Genomic DNA, 22,107 nt, shown 5'->3' on the forward strand with positions numbered 1-22,107 from the left:
CAAGGCTTTCGCTCTGGCTTCTGGTTGCTTTTCTGAGGTGGAGTTTTTTTTTTTTTCCCCCTTCCTTTTGTCTTTCAGCCACGTGGTATATGTGTGAAGGGTTCTTCAAGTTTGGTCATTTGCCAACCTAAAAAAAGAACTACCCACTCTCTTTCAACCAAAGCCCTTCCTCACTTCTCTCACACATGTATACACATAACAACATGTATTTTTTCTCATGTGCGCACGCACACACAGACACACACAAATATATGACATTGTAACTCACCCTCTGAAAGGTTTCTGAGCTTTTGTTGACGTCCCAGCAATTCTCTTTTCTTTGGTATTTGCTAGGCCCTCGGCCTCAGTCTCTGTTCTAGAAAAGAGAAAAGCCCAATCAGACAGTATAGTGGATTTCTATGTGGTTCTCCATGTAGGAGGTCAGGTGCTGACTGTCACCAGATTGGTCCAGAAACTGAAAGGTAACCTGGTCACTGGTAGGCAAAGACTGTCTTCATCATTGACTCTCCTGTGTAATATTTATTTATTTGTTTATTTGTTTATTTGCAAGGTAGACAGAGGTGGAGATAGACAAAGGGAAATAGCTCTTATTTGCTGGTTTACTCCTAGCACCCATAATATCCAGCATAAAATCTGGGAGCTGGGGGACTCATTTTAGGTCTCCCATATGAGTGCAAGGAACCAAGTATTAAGTCAATCACTGGCACCTCCCAGGGTTTGCGTCAGCAGGAAACTGGAGTCAAGAGCAGATACTTAGAGATGTGGCCATCTTCACTGTCATGCCATGTCCCAACTTTAGTTGTTTCCCTTGAAAGCCAACATATGCATAGACATTTCTTAGGTTCATTCTTAAGCATCCTGAGAATTCTGTAGAACTTTACTTACTTTCTATAGCTTATATTTTGCAAACAACAGACTGTTTCCCAAACACAAACCTTGCTTAATTAGGTAATATAATTTTTTTTTTCAAATTGTATGCTTCATTTCCTTCTTTGAAATCTGTTTTTTTCCCCTACCTTGAGTCAGAGAGAACAGCTTAGAATGCTCTGATCTTCAGATCTGTTGTCTTAGTGTCCCACTCCATGCCTTTGGGATACCCGCCACGCTCAACAAAACAAGATATCTTAAATGAACTTTGGGTAAGTATGAGCTGCAAGTGGGGGAGCGAAGAGCATCTAGAAAAATCCAAAAATTGGCAAAAATAAGACAACAAGATGTCTATGTTTCTTTCCCCCTTCTGTTGCCCTACTTTGTTTTAAATGTAAACACCTCTTGAGAGCGAGGGAAGTGGGTTTTACTATGCAAGCCCTCCCTGCTCTGTGTTGCTGGGAGCAGATGTATACATGCATGTGTCTGAGTTGCTCTGCTAGCCAGAGGCGGTGGCATAGGTCCTGTAATCTCCCTGGCCTTGGGTCATCTTCCAGAAACTCACCAAAACCAAAGCAATCACAGTAAACTAGGCATGCCTGTCTGGTGATGGGCATTTTCAGACTCCAGTGGAGTCCCCTACAGCATACCTCAGAAAACCTGGAGGTGGAGGCAAAGATGTTGGAGGACCAATGAGTTTTGCTGCTCAGAGAGCCATTAAATCAAAGACTTGGGAGTGTAAAGCAGCTCCGGAAACTGGAGACCATGGATCCCCTGGTCTTACTGAAACGTGAACAAGCTCTATATGAGATAACAGTGTGAAGATGAGCAGCTTACTAGCTTCTGAAGTATGAGGCAACTATCAGGGAATTTTATTGTACAATTGACCTAAGTAGCCATCCAGAATAACTGTAAGGCTTCTTGGTGATCTAGAATGGCATTAATTAAAAGTTATTCTCTATAAAGATGTTTTAATAAACTCTAGATGAAAGTGAGCTTCTGTTCATTATGGTTTCATAAATAACAGGGACCAATTTTTGGATTACAGACCTCAGTGTGACTGTGAAAGGTGGGGGGAGACAAAAGGTGATAGTTTACCATTGATAAAAATTACCATTGATGGTGTAATTCGGTCTCTCTTGTGGTGTGAGGGAATTACCTTGATTCTTTACATATTCTCACAGTGCCTTGGATCTATCCCATAGCATTTTGTTTTCATTTATTTTTACAGTCTGCTTTCTCTTTCAGTACCTTCTCTTGCTCTCTTTAGCCTCTTCTGAATTCCTTATCTTTTATTTTTAATGCTTAGTATCCTCCCTTTCTCAGTTCCTCCCTCCATTTCTTCCTTTCCTTCTTTCCTTTTTCCCTCCCTCTTCCCTTCCTCTCTCTCTTTCCCTTCTTTCCATAGGCCATTGCAAGCAGCTACAACATTCAGAGTTTTGACAAGTACCAGGAAAGATAATGAATGAATAGAACATATTTTACTTTCAAGACGCGTCTGTCCAGTTTGGGAGGTCAGATGGGAGCATAATTGATGTGATATATGCTTTCCTGAGAAGAAGCAGGCTTTCTTCTTTTCTTTCTTTTTTTTTTTTTAATTGGAAAATCAGATCAGATTTTATGGTGAGAGGGAAAGACAGAGAAAGATCTTTCATCTGCTGATTCATTCCCCAAATAGCTATGCTGGCTAGAGCTGAGCCAATCTGAAGCCAGGAGCCAGAATTTTCATCTGGGTCTCCCAGGCAGGTAGAAGGTTCCAAGGCTTTGAACCATCCTCTACTGCTTTCCCAGGACACAAGCAGAGAACTGGATAAGAAGTAGATCAGCCCGGACCAATGCCTATATGGGATCCTGGCACTTGCAAGGGGAGGATTTAGCCAATTGAGCCATCACACCAGGCTCAAGAAGAAGCCTTTCACATAGGAGATGTATGTGAAGAATCAGAGGGATTTGATGCATAAAAAGTTAGGCAGGAAGGAGAACATTCTAACTGAAGTGAGAAAGCAGTAAGAGTAGGTTGGGAGCCACCAACAGGGATCAGCCAAATTGGAGAATAGAATGGAATTCTGTTTGAGGGGGCGTACATAGAAATCAGAGCCTAGATGGTCTTATAGTAAAGACTAAAATGTGGATCTTACTCCATGAAGTAATAGGAAAGCTAAAGATTTTGAATTTTTGTGGTCAGAGTTCAGATTTTAAATAATCTGTGAGTGGACTGTTGAATGAGTTGGAGAAGAAAGGTAAGATGAAAGGATCAGATGGAAACCTTGGTAGCTCAGGGAAGCACTTGTAAAGATCTGAGCTAGCCAGATAGTAGTGGGAATTGAAAGATGGCTGAGGGATAGAAGAGACCCTGGAGAACCAACATCTAGCAATTTACTGGCTTGAGGTTCAGAAAGGAGAAGGTCAGGGTGGGCAAATTTTAGTTAGGATATGATGAATGGAGGTCAAGGGGAGAGCCTGTTTTAGAAGCAAGGTAATGCAGCTTAGAGAAAATCAGAAGGCTTAAACTTTTAGTTTTTAATGTTTGTTTCTCAGCCAACAACTTGTGGGCCTTGCGTGCAGCACAATGACATCCTGTGACTGATTCATTGAGGTGACTTCATCTCCTTGCACATCTAAATGATAATCACCATAGATGGCAAACATTATAGACAAAAATTATAGATTACAAGACCTTTTCCTTAAATTCTTGAGGTCTCTGCGCAAGATGATATCTGACACTGGTTATGTGGGGTAGGGCATTTGTTAGATCAAGGTAACTTAACTTAGTATCTGGTTATTCAATATCAGTTGGTGCTGGAGACCAGGCTAAGAGCTTCGCAGAAAAAGCAAAAGGGAAGAATCAAATGTCCTAAGGAATTGAAGAAATCAAGTCAGCATCTATGATGTTAACAATAATCCAAATGCAACCATCAACTTACTTATGAAATGCTGAAATTCTTAGACTCCCAGACTCCCAATGACAAGGACTGAATTCAGAGAAGGAGTCGTGTCAAGTCAGATTGTACTGGGAGTGGAAGAGGCGGGGAATTCATAGAAGAGATGGAACTCTATAATGATGCTACACTCCTCTCCTGGTTGAGCACGTTGTTGAAATTTCATATCCTAGGCACTTGAAATAATTTCAGAGGTCGTTACCTGGAACAATAATTTTTAGCAGAACATTGAAAATAATTTGCTGTACATCATGTCTTCATTTTTAAGTTGTGTCACAGTTGTCTTAAAGAAAACAGGCACCTATTTGCTCTAGACGTTTTATCTGTTGTAAAAGTTGCCTTGTTGAGTTCTGATCTACTTTTGTGTACCCAATTTAGGTTCTCAACACACGAGGCCCTCCAGGCTGACCTTAGACATAACTTGTCACGGGAAACGTTTGTTTTCAGATCTATTTTCTCTTCACTTCTTGGTCTCAGATCACATTTCTAACCTGTGGATTATATCTTACCTCTGGGTCTTCTCAAACACTCCTATTGTGCAATTTCTATTTGGGGAGTGATACTTACTATGCAGGGGAAAGTCAGGACAACTGAGTGATTCATTGACACCTCTCTCTCTCTCTCTCTTTTTTTTTTAAAGATATTTTTATTTACTTGAAAGGCACAGTTAGAGAGGGAGAGGCAGAAAGATCTTCTAGGGGCTGGTATTGTGGCTCCACCTGCCAGCTTTAGCATCTCATATGGGTATTGGTTCTAGTCTCAGTTACTCCACTTCTGATCCAGCTCATTGCTTATGGCCTGGAAAAGCACTGGAGGATGGCCTAGGTCCTTGGGATCCTATGTTCATGTGGGAGACCTGGAAGAGGTTCCTGGATCCAAATTGGCTCAGTTCTGACTATTGCAGCCATTTGAGTCTTTCTCTCTCTCCTTGTCTCTGTAAATCTACCTTCCAAATAAAAACAAATCTCACTTTTTTTTTTTTTTCTTCAAGAAAGATCTTCCATTTTCTGGTTCATAAGCCCAGATGGCCATATTGGCTAGAGCTGGGTTGGTCTGAAGTCAGGAGCCAGGAGCCTCTTCCATGTTTCCTGTGTTGGTTAAGGGGCCTTTCCAAAATCTTGGGCCATCTTTTGCTGTTTTACCAGGCACATTAGCAGGGAGCTGTATCAGAAGCAAAGAAGCTGGGAGTTGAACTGGTACCGACATGAGTTGCTGGCACTGTGGGCAGCAGGCTACAACAGTGGCCCAATCCGCTTATTTTTGACGACAGGGTGTTACAGGCTGAAAGTTCCTTAAGGGGCCTTTCCAATTCATGGATAGAGGAATCCCAGGGAAGTTACTGCAAATGGCACAGATATGCCAAAGTGCCAAATCTTATTAATGCACATCTAGCTGTTACTAGGACAAATAAAATGCTGAATTTATTTGGAAATGTCTTGAATTCACGAGTTTTGTTTGGTGTGTGTGCATGTGCTTTGAGAGCGTCAGTAGATGCTACCCACTTGACCAGCTCCCATCAGGTGATTCATGAAACTCTGTGGTTGTTAAAAGTGATCTTCATTTTGGCCGAAGAAAGACAGCCCTGAAGAGAGTATAGTTTTTGTTTGGTGCCCAGACATGTCTCTGTGTCTGCCGGAGAGATAAACTTGAAAGAGTAGAATGGGTTGATGGAAGAAATATGTCTGTATAATATGTCTGACCACTACTCACCTTGCAGCAGGGAGCTACCAACCAAGGACCAACCAAAGAAGAGGCTGTTATTTGGGAAGAGACATTCAGTTTCTCTTAACATACCTTCCAATTGCCATAGGAATTCCTCATGGAAACTTCTGGAAGGATGAGCATTAAGCTTGACTTTGATCTCCATCTAACAGGCAGCGTATTACCAGGTAAAATTCAGATCTTTAGGATGCAGTTGTGGCAGTTCTGCTTTGGCAAGACTAGGATAGAGCCTTGAGCATTTACATTTTTAAAAAAATGCACTGGGTGACTCTGATGTCAACCAGAATTGAGACGGAAGACTGTTATGAAAGGACAAAAATACTTCATTACAATGGTTTTGTTTGTGAAGTGCTCACTAATGCATGAACAGCTTCATGGTGAGGCTTCTGTGGGCTTTATGTTTACGCCCCCTTTCTTATTTCTCACACCCTCTGGGGTAGACAGATCTGAATTTCTAAAGCAGTGAATTAAGGACCCAGGGAAGTGAAACCAATGTTCTGACTGAAGAGTGACAGTTGGAACCCCAATGCACAAATGAAACCAGGGAACAGTGGGTGTGTCCCTCTTGAGGAGGGACAGTTATGACCTTGAACCCACAACTGAGATTGCAAACAGAAAATAGGCGGGAACCCAGTGGCAGCAGATAGTCACTGCTGGGAGTAAGGTAGGGCATTGCCTTTGAAGAGCTTCAAGCATCCTAGGAGAATGGGCAAATATTCCATAGCAAGTGTGCTCCTCATTGGGGACACCCCCAGAGGCTGCTGGTGAGCAAGATGGCAGCCACCCATTTCTCATAGTTGCTCTACTGTGGGGGTGACAAGGGACTACAGATCATGTGACAGCACCAACTCCCATGTCTCCCTCCTGGTCTCTGAGGAGTGCTCATCGCAGGGGATCTTGGAAATCGCTGGGATTTGCATTGTTTGAGGTGCTATGTAGAACTTCCAATCCACTTCTAGGTAGATTCTCATTAATGGATGGCTCTTTCTCGGGGCAGGGTGATGGGGATATCCTGTGGGTTCTTGATAGCCTGTGCAATGCTAATTGGGCCCACAGGCCTGTGTGGTGAAGTCTCTTACACTTGCCATCTTGAGGTGGTCTTCCCTGGGGATTATTAGAATCTTGTGCAGGAGTCCTATTTTGATCTGTCTTGGATTGGAGCACAGGGCTCCAGCAACTGTTCAGGAGTGCCTGGTGATGAGATATCCGTTAGAATGTATCTCCTTTCTCTGCCAGCCCCTCTTTCTCCTAGCATTTTTTGTTTATTTTCCTTCTCTTTATTTTTAAAGGTTTATTATTTATTTGAAAGGCAGGATTACAGGGAGAGAGGGAAACATACACACACATACAACACAGTATACATGAAAGAGGAGAGAGAGAAAGATTTTTACATCTGCTGGTTCATTTTCCCAAATAGCCACAACAACCAAGGCTAGACCTAGCTGAAACCAAGAGCCTGGAACTCTATTCAGGTCTCCCACATGGTTGGCAGGGTCCCAAGTACTTGGCCATCTTTTGCTGCTTCCCAAGCACTTTTATAGTAAGCTGAATCAGTAGTGGAGTGACCAGGACTCAAACTGGCATACATATGGGATGCCAGCATCACAGGTAGTGGTTTAACCTCTGTGCCACGATGCTAGTTGGCACTTTATTTGACGCTAACATTTTACTAACATGGTTTGAATTGTTCAATGCCTTTTACATTTTATGCAACAGTTGGCTGCCCACAAGCTTGCACTTCTTAGCGTGGGTATGGGGGTGTCAGCATACTTTATATCCCTAGTCCCGGAGTTCTTCACTCTCTGTTCCTCCTTCATCCCTGCAAAGACAGATTACTTTGCCCCTCACTTATGAAAGCACTGTGGATGAGCCACTAGCCAGCCAAAAACCAAGTCATCCATGCTGTTGACAATTATAGTTCTCAGAAATATATTTCTTTTAGTATATGTGTACAGGTACCTCCGAGTAAAAGATGATTTTTTTAAAAAATCTGGTGAAAGGATTCATGTAAAAAGAGTCAGAAGGAAAAACTCCCCCCAAAAAAGTTTATTGGTCACCCACTTGCCGCCACATTGATTGTTTGCCTTGCAAGCTTTGCTGAAATGAGTCAGCAGTCATTTTCTAATTCCCTTTACTACAACCATGTTTCAGAGAAATCCCTATTTGCGAATGGCTCTTCTGCGTGGCAGCTGACTCTTTTGCATTTTCCCAAAATGAAACTCAGCCTGTCTTTTCAGGTGTTGAGTCAACATTTCAAAGTGGGGGGTGGGGTATGGAGGGAAGAAGGACAGCTACTGGAGGGAAGAAGGACAGCTGGCTTTTTGAGTGTAGCAAAATGCTTCCCAAATCAGGCCTTACAACTGATCTGAGTTACTTGTTGAGTGGTTTCTAGTGGCCTGGATATTCTCATCTGATTCTTTCTACCTTGTCTTCCTTCTGGTTGTCATCTTTTGAGCATGACCGACTTTTTAGAGTCTGGCTTCACTTGACTGGCCCGATGGGATCTTCCTGCTCCTCTTCATTAAAGGTCACTGTGACATTCCTGAGGGTCACTGACCTTCACTGACCCTTTGCCAACACAGACTGCAATGATTTCCTATGAGGAGATATTATCCACCTGTTTCTAGGATGCTTTTCTTATCTCCATAAATCCTTTCCATTGTAGAGCCCATGGACTCTCCCATACCCCAGCTGAATCTCCCGAATTGATGTTCAGCTCTTTTCTTCCATAAACATTTACTGACTGGGAACCTGCCTCATGGAGCTCATGGGAATCCAGGCCATTGCAGAGGTACTCACACTCCAGCATCATTCAACATGGGAGACTTCCCAAGAGGCAACCTCAAGAGCAAGACAAAATGAGTCAATAGAAATCAACCAAGGGAAGGGAGTAAGGAGACAGAACATTTTGCTTCCCATTGCACTTACGCTATCCATTATCTTCTTGTAAACAGCTTACTTTGGCGGCAGGGAGTGGGGTTCAATAAGTTCATGGAAAATAGGATTAAAAAAGTGTGTAGGGATGGAAGTGTGGCTTAGTAGTTAAAAATGCCTCTTTACATGTTCACAGTCCATGTTGCGTCTCGGCTGTGCTCTCTTGATTCCGGCTTCCTGTTAATGTGTATCCTGGAAGGCAACAGGTGATGATGGATCAGGTGATTGAGTCCCTGCCACCCATGAGGGAGAACCTGATTGAGTTTCCTGCTCCCAGCTTCTGTCTGGCTCAATACTGGCCACTGTAGGCAGTTGGGGAGTGAACCAGTGGGTTGATACCTTCTCCGTCTTCCTGTCCACTTGTGGCTCTGTTTCTCTTCGTTTCTCACATAAAGAATTCACACATAAAGAATCCCATGAACTTTCTGAATCCATGGCATACTGTTTCTATATCCTCTGTTTGTTACATTCTGGATGTGTGTCCTCCAGGGCAAGAGTTGCAGGGATTTCTGCACTTCTTCTCAGGGGTTAACACAGTGACTAGTTATTTGCAAGGGGGAAAGCAGCACCTAGGCAGGCCTTTGCTTTGTGCCCATTACTTCACATGTAAGAATTCAAGTCAGTTGGTCCCAGTGTGGTGGCGCAGTGGTTAAGGTCCTCGCCTTGCATGCCTGGGATCCCATATGGGCGCCGGTTCTAATCCCGGCAGCCCCACTTCCCTTCCAGCTCCCTGCCTGTGGCCTGGGAAAGCAGTCGAGGATGGGCCAAAGCTTTGGGACCCTGCACCTGCGTGGGAGACCCGGAAGAGGCTCCTGGCTTTGGATCGGCCTAACATCGGCCATTGCGCTCACTTGGGTAGTGAATCATTGGACGGAAGATCTTCCTCTTTGTCTCTCCTCTCTGTATATTCGCCTTTCCAATAAAAATTAAATAAATCTTTAAAAAAAAAAAGAATTCAAGTCAGTTCAGATTCTGTGTTATGAGAGGATTTGGAAATGGGGTGACTAGGTCAATCCCCACAGTCTGAGAGTCTGTATGGCAATTATGATTCTGTCTCTACTCTGGTGTGTGTTTGAAGGACCTCGTCTTTGTTTAGGCCTCAGGTTCTTTCTGTGTGGACCCAAGGGACTCCATTCCTGCTTCTTTCAGCTCTGGCTGCTTTTTCCTGCTGCCTTTTAGGGCCACCTGGTTGTTGCTGACAAAGGCAACTGCAGAAGGTGGTTCAGTGGGGTTAAGCCAGGAAACCCAAAGTGGAAACGAAACCACAGCCCCAAGTACGTAAGTGCTGGGCTGGTTGGAGACTTGAGAAACAATCTTCCTGGGACTCAGAGCCTCTGTTCCTTTCTCTCTTTGTCTGGGACCATGCACTGGTCTGATCAAGCTGCCAGCCAGAGAAGGAACTGCGGTCACTGGGGTTGTGCTCCAAGCGCCCACAGAGCTTTCCACCTTGCAGTCTTGCCACCTGCAGTTTTGTAACTCAAGCTACAGAAATAGCAAGTGTGTGCGCAGCAGGAAGGCTGATGAGATCCACTGTGCTGCGAATGTCGCTGAAAGCACAACACTCTGGAACTCACAACACCTAACTCAGGACATCATGTACTAGTTCAAGGGTGTCTCTTCCCCACCCCACCCTCAAACCCCGCGCTTTTTTTTTTCTCTCTCAAAATTTGAAAACAGGAAGAAATTTTTTTCTTCAACTGTGGGCACCAATAATAACCTAGGTCCTTCTAGAGAGATCGTTTTGGAAGTCATCCAAGAAAGCTACCTTCACTAAGGGGTTGCTAATCCACCCCCCTTTCTCCTTTTTTTTTTTTTTTTTTTCTTAAATGAGCTCTGGTAGCAGTTTGGAAGGTTGGCACAAGGCCATCTGAAACCGCAGTGGGGTGTTAGGTAATCATGTTCTCATTAAAACGCTGTTCTGTGGTTTAATTTTCAACGGTTTCTTTGCAGCTTGGAAACAGATATACTATATTTTCTTTGGGAAAAAAAAGAGATGACTGTTATGTAGGCAAAAAGGTGGGAAGAGCTGCGGCCTGTCAGATCCTTGCTCCCCTCCCCACCACATTTGCAAGAAAGAACCAACCCCTTTCCTTCTAGGGAAAGAAAATTGACCCTTAGCCTAGCTTCCTGGAGACTGATGATGTTTAATTGATCATGGGGACAAATGCTTCAAGCCTCTGGAGGCCCTTCAGACTATAAGTATTCAGTGGTTGGAGTGTTCTTCAATGTTTTCACTGAACTGATACTCCACTGTTTCTCAAGTGCCAGGCACTGGGCTAGGTCTGGAGGGCAGACATAGAAATCACTGTCCCTTAGGAAATCAATACCTGTCAGGGCTAGATTAGTAATTTGACAACACAATATAGTGGGAGAAATGAGTATCTGTTTCTTTTCACCCTCATCCTATGGAATTCCCACTTGGTGCCTTTTGAATTTTATCGGTGAGGACAGTAAAACTAAAGCCCAGGGTTATCTGTTTGAAAAGAGGATGGGAGTGGAAATTGTGGCATGGCATGCTAAGCTACCACTTGGGATGCCCACATGCCATATTTGATGGTGGTTTGGATCTAGCTTCCTGCTACTATGCTTGGGAAGGCAGTGGATAATGAAGACCCAAGTTCAACGAATATTGGATACTCAGACGAAGTTCTAGGCTCCTGGCTTCGGCCTGGCCCAGTTATAGCTCTTGTGAGCTTTTGGTGGGGAGGGAATCAGTACATGAATGATGATCTCTGATATCTGCCCTTCAAATACTTGATTACATTGTTCAAAAAATTAAAAAAAAGAGAGAGAGAGAGATTTGGTAAGTGTTCAAAGTCTCTGTCTTCCACAATGAGCCTTAAGGTTGTCAGGTGTTGAGTTGGAAAGATCCGTCCCAAGTGTGATTTGAGTGTGTGTGTGTTGAGTTGGTTACCTTAGGTAGTTAGTAGCTGAACCTCTCACCAGCACGAATAGACAGCTTAGACCATCTTCTAGGAACTGTCCGCACATCCCCTACAACTCCATGATTATTATCCTCATCTTTCCTGGCCACCCTGTTCACATCTGACTCAGCTCTGTGAGCTTACCTGGTCTTATATTTGGTCACTAGGGCTCCACTATATATGCCTGCCCAACAACTGGGCTTTGTTATTGTTAGTCTCTCTCTCTCTTACAACCTGGACTGGCCATGTGCCCGTGATAGAAAAGCACCAAAGGGTGTGATCTAGGTGTGGTGAACATGGCACCAGGGAACCTGGAAAGATCCATCCCAAGTGTGATTTGAAATGCAAATCAAGTGATAATTTGAAATTTGACCCAATGAAGTAACAGGTAAGGATCCCAGAAATGGGTTTAAAAAAAAAATCCATCTTTGTATTTTTTTTTTAAAGATTTATTTATTTTTATTGCAAAGTCAGATATACAGAGAGGAAGAGAGACAAAGAGGAAGATCTTCCATCGATGATTCACCCCCCAAGTGACCACAACAGCCAGAGCTGAGCTTATCTGAAGCCAGGAGCCAGGAGCTTCCTCTGAGTCTCCCATGTGGGTGTAGGGTTCCAAGGCTTTGGCCATCCTCGGCTGCTTTCCCAGGCCACAAACGGGGAGCTGGATGGGAAGTGGGGCTGCCGGGATTAGAACCAGTGCCCATATGGACTCCTGGTGCATTCAAGGCGAGGACTTTAGTTGCTAGGCCACCGTGCTGGTCCTCCATCTTTGTATCTTTTTTACCCCCTCCAACTTTCTTCTTTCTTGGTAAATTTTTGTTCTTTGGATTATTTCTCTACTTTTCTGTTGGCAGTGTTATTATAGGCATATTAACAGACATATTTGCATAATTACTTTTGGGGTTTGTTTTCAAGAACCCAGGGCATTGAGCTTTTCACAAAGCACCTGTACTAAATATGAATTTCCAAGTGCCTTTTTTTTTCCCTCTCTGAACCATTGGATTCTTGGCTGAATTAAAACATTGCTCATTTCAGCAACAAGTATGCTATAATTACAACAACAGAAAAGATGAGCATAGCGCCTGTGCAAGGATGGCATGCAAAGTCATGTTATAATATTATGATCACTGTCATCAATCCCACATTTTGACTTTTTAAGAGCATTTATTTATTTTTATTGCAAAGTCAGATATACAGAGAGAAGGAAAGACAGAAAGGAAGATCTTTCATCTGTTGATTTCACTCCCCAAGCAGTCACAGTGGTTGGAGCTGAGCCGATTCGAAGCCAGGAGCCTGGAGCCTTTTTTGGGTCTCCCAAGCGAGTACAGGGTCCCAAGGCTTTGGGCCGTCCTCGACTGTTTTCTCAGGCCACAAGCAGGGAGCTGGATGGGAAGTGGGGCCACTGGGATTAAAACCGGCTCCCATATGGACCCCTGGTGCATTCAAGGTGAGGACTTTAACCGCTAGGCTACTGTGCCAGGCCCCCACATTTTGATTTTAATATCTCTGTTTTCAAGAAATAATTGCATGTATGTGTCTGTATAAAATATCTATATTGGAAGTGAATATGGGAAAATGTTGCAGATTATTAAATCTTATTTTTTAAAATTAACTTGTTAATAATAAGAGGGAAAGAAGGTATTCAGGCAGGGTTCTTTAAAAGCATTCTTAGATCAGTCTGAAGGTTTTTTTTTTTTTAAAGATTTATTTTTATTATTTTTTAAATTGGAAAGGCAGATATACAGAGAGGAGAGACAGAGAGGAAGATCTTCCGTCCAATGATTCACTCCCCAAGTGAGCACAATGGCCGGTGCTATGCCGATCCGAAGCCAGGAGCCTCTTCCGGGTCTCCCACGTGGGTGCAGGGTCCCAAAGCTTTGGGCCGTCCTCGACTGCCTTCCCAGGCCACAAGCAGGGAGCTGGAAGGGAAGCGGGGCTGCCGGGATAGAACCGGCGCCCATCAGTCTGAAGGTTTTTTGCTTTGCTTAAAGTCCTTGCCTTGGTGAACATTTTTGAATCCAGTTACGTTTTCTGATACTTTGGTGGGGTCTTTTATAACCCCCAAAGGGCAAATGTGGAGTGAACTTGTCTGATTTATTGTCAGAGTTTCTCAAAATATTGACATTAAAGCAGGTAAAGTCAGTGTGGTTTTCTTCACAGGGGGTTTCACTTTGACTTTCAGCATTGAATCTGAGGTTGTGATGAGCCCAGAAATGCAAAGTGAAACTTGGGAGTGTGAACTCATATCAAGCCCAGCAGATTTCTATGAATGGAAGCTGAGTTCCAGTTGAGCTTCTTATCAGCATAGAGCATTTGTTAGGAGTCTCCCTCAACGTAAGAAGTGTGGTCCCCTGTCTTTTGGTAACTTATATTAAGAAGAACCTATGTTGTCAACCTCCAAAGAACATGGCATTTTCCAGTTCTCCTCAAACTTTTGTGTTCGTCTGGGCTACGTATTGTAACCAGAGGCACTGTCATGTTTGCTGCTTCTTCTCTCTCTTTCTTTGGAAGCATTATCTTTTGAGAGTGAGTTGCAGGAGTTTCCTGCCTCCTGTCTTCTGGAAGGCTGGAGGAAGGGGAGGTGAGTTCTTGAGGAGGAGGAGGAGCGAATGGTAAGGCTGGCAGAATGTTTCCCTCTGAACTTCTCTGTCTCCGTGAAAACTCTCGCTAAGGGTGCCCTGTGCCTCCATTGGTGGTGGAACTTCTAGAAAACCATGGAAAAGCTAGAGAGTGTGAACCAAGGAAGCTGTGGGCCACCAGACTGTGTTCTTCTGTTTTATCACTTTTGATAATGCTGAGTTTGAGTCAATCAATAAAATACAGTAGTTCGTCCTTATCTGTGGTTTTGCTTTCCATGTTTTTAGTTATTCAAAATCAACTGTGACCAAAAAATATTAAATGGAAAATTCTAGAAATATACAACTTATGTGTTTTAAATGGTGAACAGTTTTGAGTGGTATAGTGCTGTCCATCTCTGTCCCGTTTGGGATGGGAATCATCTCTTTGCACAGTGTGTCCATGCTGTCTACAGTGTCCACCTGTTGGTACTTAGTCACAGATCACCTGCAGAATTATCAAAGTGTTTATGTCCTAGTAACCCTTATTTTATTCAATAGTGGGTCCAATGTACAAAAATAGTGATGGCAGACATTTGGATAAGTCAGAGAAAAGTCATAAAGTACTTCTTTTAAATAAAAAAGTTAACATCTTTGTCTTCACTAATAAAAAGAAAAACCATAAGATGAAGTCACTAACAGCTACAGTCAGGGCAAATTTATTGATATCTGTGAGATAGTGAAGAAGAAAAAGAAATCTGTGCTAGTTTTATTATACCTCAAACTGCAAGAATTTTGGATGCAATGTGTGATAAGTGTTTCATTAAGATAGATAAGGCTTTAACTTAATCAGTGGAAGAGGCAAACAGAATACAGGTTCTCATTAAAGGCGATGTGTGATATGCAAAAAGATATTGAGTACTTAAAGGAACTCTCTAAAGTGAAAGACCCTGAGCCACTGACTCTAAATAAGAGGATGGTTCCCCAGATATAGGCAGAAGTATGGACTGAAAAATATAAGAACTACTGCAGAGGCTGCATCTAGTGATGGAGAAGCTGTTGCCACATTTGGGGGATAATTGGAAGAGATTTAAGGAGAAAGGGCACTACTCTTGCAGTGAGCTGTGATGAAATCAGATTCTTTTGGACAAAGATGCCCCATCGAACCTACATTCATGAAAGTGCAAAGGAGGGGCGGGCATTATGGCACACCTGCTTCCCATATCATAGTGACTGGGATTGTATCCTGCATCTGTTTCTGATGGAAGCCCAAGTGCTGGGATTCCTACCGTTGGTGAGGAAGACCAAGGTGTAGTTCCTGGTTCCTTTTTGTAAAGAGCAAAACAAAAAGGCAGAAAGACTTAGTGTCAGACAGAGAAGTACACATAAGGATTAAGAGAAAGTGATGATGAGCTTCCATCTGCTGGTTCACTCCCCAAATGATTGCAAAAGCCAGACAGGAGCCAGGAACTCCTTCTGGGTCTCCCATATAGGTGGTATTATGGGCCTAAGTATTTGGATTATGTTTTGTAACTTCCCAGGTGCACTAGCAAGAAGCTGGATCAGAAGCAGAATAGATAGAAACTGACAATGATGTGGGATGCTGCCTTTGCAAGTGGAATCTTAACCCACTGTGATGTGACAACAGCACTTGGCTCCTCGACTTCTTCTGGCTTAATCTTGACTGTTGTGGGCATTTGGAAAGTGAATCTTTCTATCACACTGCCTTTTAAGTAATATAATTAAAAAGAAAGTACGGGGCCCAGCACGGTGGCGCAAGAGGTTAAGGTCCTCGCCTTCCACGCCTGGGATCCCATATGGGCGCCGGTTCTAATCCCAGCAGCCCCACTTCCCTTCCAGCTCCCTGCCTGTAGCCCGGGAAAGCAGTCGAGGACAGCCCAAAGCTTTGGGACCCTGCACCCGCGTGGGAGACCCGGAAGAGTCTCCTGGCTTTGGATCGGCATAGTATCGGCCGTTGCACTCACTTGGGGAGTGAATCATCGGACGGAAGATCTTCCTCTCTGTCTCTCCTCTCTGTATATCTGCCTTTCCAATGAAAAAAATAATAAAAATAAATCTTTAAAAAAAAATAAAGTTTAAAAAAGAAAGTATGAAGGAAGCAGGGAGGCATAAAATCTGGAAGGACTTAATATTAACTCTGGTATTATGAAACAATACTGCAGGTGTAATGAACAGGGTGAAAAAACCACACACATAACAACAAAAACAGAAATTGTATTTTGCAAGAGGAAAAACTGCATATACTCATGCCTTTTATTAAAATATGTTATAATTTTCCTATTTTATTGCTGTTGATGCTAACCACTTACTATGCCTGATTTATAAATTAAATTTTATCATAGGTATGTATAAATAGAAAAAAATATAGTACATACAGAGTTCAGTATCTGGTTTTGGGCATACACTGGTGACCTTGGATTGTATTCTCCCTGGATAAGAAAAGACTCGGGTGGACATGGCTATTTTTTTTGCTCTGAAGTGCACATTCAGTATCTCCACAGTTTCATTCTCTAAGATTCCTGAAATCTTTAAGTAAAAGTGGGACATATGCTGAAGAATCCTTGGTTTCCAGGCTGCTCTATCAGATTCAGGACTCAAAGTGGGATTCTGGGTGTCTGCCCGTGCAGTGCATGCATACCTGAGGCCCATAAGTCCTGGAGTCTGGGTACCTGAGTCTGAAAGGGGTCCCTTCAGCAAGGGCCCAGCCACAATTGCTGCCTTACCATTGTTAAAAGTTAGCGGAGGTGGAATTGCGATCAGCAATTTGAATGGCAAGGTGCCATTGTCCTGGCCCTGGGAGAGAGCTTATACTTGCTCAGAATATTAGACGTGACTGACAGAGGTGTGTGTGAATCAAATGCCTTGTTCTGTTTTTCAGTCACAAAGAACCCTTTCCCTTTGAAATACAAGAAGGTCCCATTCTGTAAGCTTGTGGAAGGAATTAGGCAGCAAATAACCATGAACATTTCCTTAATCGGGTAAAACTTTAATTGATGTAGAGTTTATGAGGCGTTTAGGAATTCTGGAATGGTTTTGTAAAACCTGCCTTCCAAATTCAGCTACCTGTAGAGCGGCATTACCCTGTAAAAGTGTGTAGTTTTCTTTAAATCCTCAGATCTGTCCTTGGGTATTAGTTAAATTTTAATATTAAATATCAAATTATTTTATAGACTGAAATGAGATTAAGGGAAAAAAGATGAAATGGTCATCAAAGGCTGTCTTTCCCTCTTTCTGATAATAACTCAGAAAAGAATCTCACAGAGAAGTCGGGGAGCCTATGGAACAAAGACTTTGTATTTGACTTGGAAAAAATGCTTGTGCAAATATTCAGCCTGAAAACCCTTTTCATGTCCTGGGATGTGGAGTTGACAATGGGGAAGAGCCAGGTGGACCTGAGCTGGGATGAGTGCTTTCTTGGCAGGGAGCCATTCTCGTGATGAAAGCTGGGAAAATTTGCTTGGAGATGGTAATCCAATGATACGAAAGGATTAAGCAAGCTTACACTCAGCCAACTATACATCAGGAGTCTGAATGGCACAGCTCTTCCCCACTCAGGCAGCTGCCTGCTTATATGAGCTCAAGCAACCAAAATGAAACAAGAGAAGAAACTGAAGAGCGGGTAGGAGGAAGGAAGCCCCGAGTGTTTCAAAACGATATTGCATGCGTACAAAACCAGTTCTCCAACAGGCAGTAATTGCTGGTTGATGCTAACAAAAATTCCTTACCATCAGACTCAAAGACTGACTGAAATGAAACTCCTGCTGCTTAAAACCTGCACAACTCCAAGTTCACTTTCTGTGTCTTGGTTCTATTGGTCCAGCTCTTCACTTATTTCATCTCTGATTGCTTAGCTATTAGGGACACTAATTAAAATCTGCCTTGCTCTCAGATGTGTTACGAAGATGCTTGTGAAATGCTGTGAAGGCAAATTGTTCCAAGAGCTATTAATTCTGGTAAGGGCCATGTCAGCTTCAGTTATGCGCTCATAAAGGCAAACCCAATCTGGTCAATAATCTCCAGGGATGGCCTGAATTGCACAGCTGGCTTTTTAGAAAAATGTGTGTGGAAGAACATGAAAAGGTGATGGGAAATGGAAGGTTAGATAATGAATGGAACTATACTGCGCAAGGGGGAAAGCAGAACAAAGAAGTTATTATTGAGCATCAGGGATGTACTGTATTGCACAAAAAGAGGTGATTTAGGTTCAGTTAGCAAGGTATTTGGAATGAGGTTATTAAAATATGAAGAAAGGACAAAGCATAATAGGATTGACCAACGAAATTCCCAGTGACTAGCTACAGGGCCTCTTTTTCTCTTCTGCTGGCTGTTCTTCTATCTTTGCCATCTGGAAAAATTGCTGTGGGCGGGGGTGTGAAAAAGGACAGTGCCTCCCTCCGGGGATACTGTGTTGAGCCTGTGGACTTTCACCTTAGGACTGCTTTCCCAGAATAACATCTTGTATGATATGAAGGGTTTTCGAAATGTTCATGGAAAACGCATATTATTAGGAAAACTATGCATGGAATTCAAACATTTAATCACAAAATTAACCAATGTGCTTGGCTTTCTCATATGATGGACACATAAGTGCATGGCAGATAAATTGATGAATGTTTGATAGTGTTGATGTGTAGGGAGGGAGGTATGCACGCGTTTGTATGTGGGATGTGTGTTTAATATAAGAACCCTCTCCACCAATGTAGGTAGTTTACAACAAATTGGTTACAAAGTTGCATGCATCACAAGTTAAAAAATAAGCTATAAGTGTCCAAAACTAAGTCGTATTTGTCTCATTGTAATGACATGTTTGATGTTGCTGGCAATTCTTCACTAAGATGTCCATCATTGAGCCACCTACTTGAGCCATGGGTCAGGTGTGCACTATGTCAATTTCTTAACTTATTTTTCATTTCTTCTCATCTTCTTAATTTGTTTATTCCTTGTCCCATTTATATTCATTAGAACATAATGTCTCACTAGGTTTGGCTAGGGATGACTCAGTCACACACAGAAGCCAAGATGATGGCGACAGTGATCCCGAAGACAACATCCACCACTTTGTCTGATGCCCAGTGGAAGAGCTTATCACACCCACAGTGAGACAGTTGAATGCTGCACATCAGAAGATAGCACAAATTGGATTCCTAGTCTCTTCTTGGATTCTATTTGGCTCTGAAAGTATTTATGTGTTTTTTAGCCACATTTAAGTATCTTTAGATATATGAAATAGTATATAGCTTGCTTTGCAACAAGTGAAAAAAAATCAACTATGGGAAATGACTTTTGTTTTGGCATCTTTTGAGCTGTTTACACTGCAGTTGAGTCTTTTTTTTTTAAGATTTATTTTATTTTTATTGGAAAGTCAGATATACAGAGAGGAGGAGAGGCAGAGAGGAAGATTTTCTATCTGATGATTCACTCCCCAAGCGGCTGCAATAACCAGAGCTGAGCTGATCTGAAGCCAGGAGCCAGGAGCTTCTCCAGTGTCTCCCACGTAGGTACAGGGTCCCAAAGCCTCGGGCTGTCCTCGACTGCCTTCCCAGGCCACAAGCAGGGAGCTGGATGGGAAGTGGGGCCACTGGGATTAGAACCAACGTCCATATGGGATCCTGGGCTTGTAAGGCGAGGACTTTAACCACTATGCTATTGCGCCGTGCCCTGCAATTGAGTCTTAAAAAGAAACCCATGATGGGGCATTTGTCCCAGTGGTTAGCGCAGGGCCTGGGATGCCTCTGTCATATATACAAGTGCTGTACTCCAATTACAGCTTCCTGTTAATGCAGACCCTGGTAGATAGCAGGTGATGGTCTGGGTATTTGAGTCCCTGCCACCCAAATGGGATACTTAGATAAAGTTCTACTATTTCTGACACTATACTTTACCAGTCCCAGCTATTTTAGACATTTGGGGTGAGTCAGTGGATGGGAGATGTCTAACAACAAAAATAATAGTAATAATAACTGTTTTTCATCTTGTCCCTCATGTGGCCATGCAGGTGTAACCTATTTGAGGTATTAAATATACCAATGAGGGGTTGGCAGTGGTGAATCAGGATAATCCTTTGCCTGCAGTGCTGGAATCCCTTAGGGGCAGCTGTTTAAGTCTCAGCTGCTCCACTTTTGATCTATCTCCTGGATAATTGCCTGGGAGGGCAGTGAATGATGGCCCAAGTCATTGGGTCTCTGCATCCATTTGGGAGATCTCCTGATCTCAGCCTTAGATCAGTTGAGCTCTGGTCTTTGCAATCATTTGGGGAGTCAACAATGGATGGAGGATCTTCTTCTGTCTGTAACTCTGCCTTCCAGTAAAACAAATAAATCTTTAAAAATATATATACAGCAATGAGATAAGACCTTATAAAAAGCCACTTGAAATCGTAGAACTGGTCACAAAGAAAAATTTTTTAAATCTCACTGCTTGCTACAGTATCTCCTTCCTTGTGTGAAACTGAAATATGTCACTATCACTCACAGCAGTTTCATCATGTTTCCAGGTTTCACCATTTCCTTTGGAAATGTGGCTGCAGGTATGTTCCCTAGCTCAGCTAGATCCCCTTGTGAAAATGAGAAGGACCCACCATGCCAACAGGTTTCTGGATGGGCTCTTCTGGGTGATGCCACTCAGCTGTCAGCCCTCTCTAGAGACATGTTGACTAAAGACGAAGTGCCTTGCCAAGGTCCCATTTCTTCTAGGGGCTGACCCGATTGTTGCAAGCAGGGAGGCCCCTCCTTTCAACTTGGGACTACTCTGAAGCATGACCCGCAGCTCCAGAACATTGCTTATGTGAGGACTGGATCACAGATCACATTCTCTCTGTGATTGATCCTACTCCCTTTCATTACCTTCTATAGCTGTTGGTTCAAAATTAATACCCAAAGAACCTCCCACATCTTCCTATCCGCCTCAAATATGCTTCCTGAAGAACTCCATCTATGACAGCTGGCACCCCCCCTCCCCCAAAAATGGGAAGTGATCCTCCCTGCAGTGGGATTGTGGATGTCAATCAGAATTACTCCTGTGTCTGAGCATAACTTCTGAGCCACCAGAAGTTAGCGGGGGAAATATAGCCCGTGGCTCGCGGTGTCCAAGCAGTTATTAAACTTTTCCCAATGGTGACTAAAATGCTACCCCTCAGAAGGAATAAAGCAGCTCATGCAATTGTTAGGCTTTGGGGAAACATGATGGAAATAAATGGTAACTTTAAGGGTAGTGGACTTTAGAGACTATAGACTGGAAAAAGATAATGAAAACCTCCTGTGATTAACTGGTACAGGCAGACTTTGTTTCTGTGGCTGAATCAAATGAATGAACAAATACATGAAACTTGTTGTGATACAGCCAGTTAAACTGCCACCTGCAATGCCAGGATCCCCTATGTGTGCTGGTTCGAATCCCAGCTACTCCACTTCTGATCGGGCTCCTTGCTACCTGGAAAGGTAGCAGAAAATAGCCTGCATGCTTGAGCACTTGGTGAGCATGTGAGAGATCCAGATGGCATTATAGGCTCCTGGCATCTGTCTGTTCCAGCCACTTCCATTGTGGCCATATGGCATGAATGAAAGAATGATATAAAACTATCTAGTTTCTGGTCACGTTCCCTGCTGATAACCATGATTGCAGCTCAAGCAACTATCTCCTTTTGACTGGGCATCTACAAATCCCATTTCCAAGGCCCTTTTTTTGGTTCAGGCTTTTATTCAATCTCTTCTCCACTCAGCAATCACAATTTTATGAAGCAGGAACCTGAGTGGAACTTTTAACTTTCTGGGAACAAAATCCACGCTTTTACACTTCTTCCAAAGACTCGCAGGTATGATCTGTTCCTTGCATGCCCATCTCTTTCCATGACTCCCATACTAGGGCTGCCTTTTTGTTTCTTGGCACATTCTTTCTCTCCATACAGTTTTCTCAGGGCTGGTTCCTGGGCCTAGAACACTTCTTCTTCCTCTTCTCTTGGCATGAGCTTTTTCAGTTTTTAGCTTAGATGTTATTTCTGTAGCAATTGCGATTTTTTCGTTTGAAAGAAGCTTTATATAATTTATTTATTTGAAAGAGCTACAAAGAGAGAGGGATCTCCTCAAATGCTGAAGTAGCCAAGTCTGAAGGCTGAAGTCAGGTACCAGGAACTCTATGTTAGTTTCC

General features: G+C 43.0%; 1 long non-coding RNA gene and 1 pseudogene across 1 annotated transcript in view; both read left to right on the forward strand.

Moving 5' to 3' along the window:
* LOC121150575 overlaps nucleotides 1-22,107 on the forward strand; it is a 183,965-nt gene that overhangs the window by 110,593 nt on the left and 51,265 nt on the right. The window lies entirely within an intron of this gene.
* Nucleotides 12,412-12,511, forward strand: LOC121150965 (annotated as a pseudogene).

Source organism: Ochotona curzoniae, unplaced genomic scaffold, assembly GCF_017591425.1.
Source record: "Ochotona curzoniae isolate NIBS_2020 unplaced genomic scaffold, NIBS_Ocur_1.0 contig_2210, whole genome shotgun sequence".
NCBI lineage: Eukaryota > Metazoa > Chordata > Mammalia > Lagomorpha > Ochotonidae > Ochotona > Ochotona curzoniae.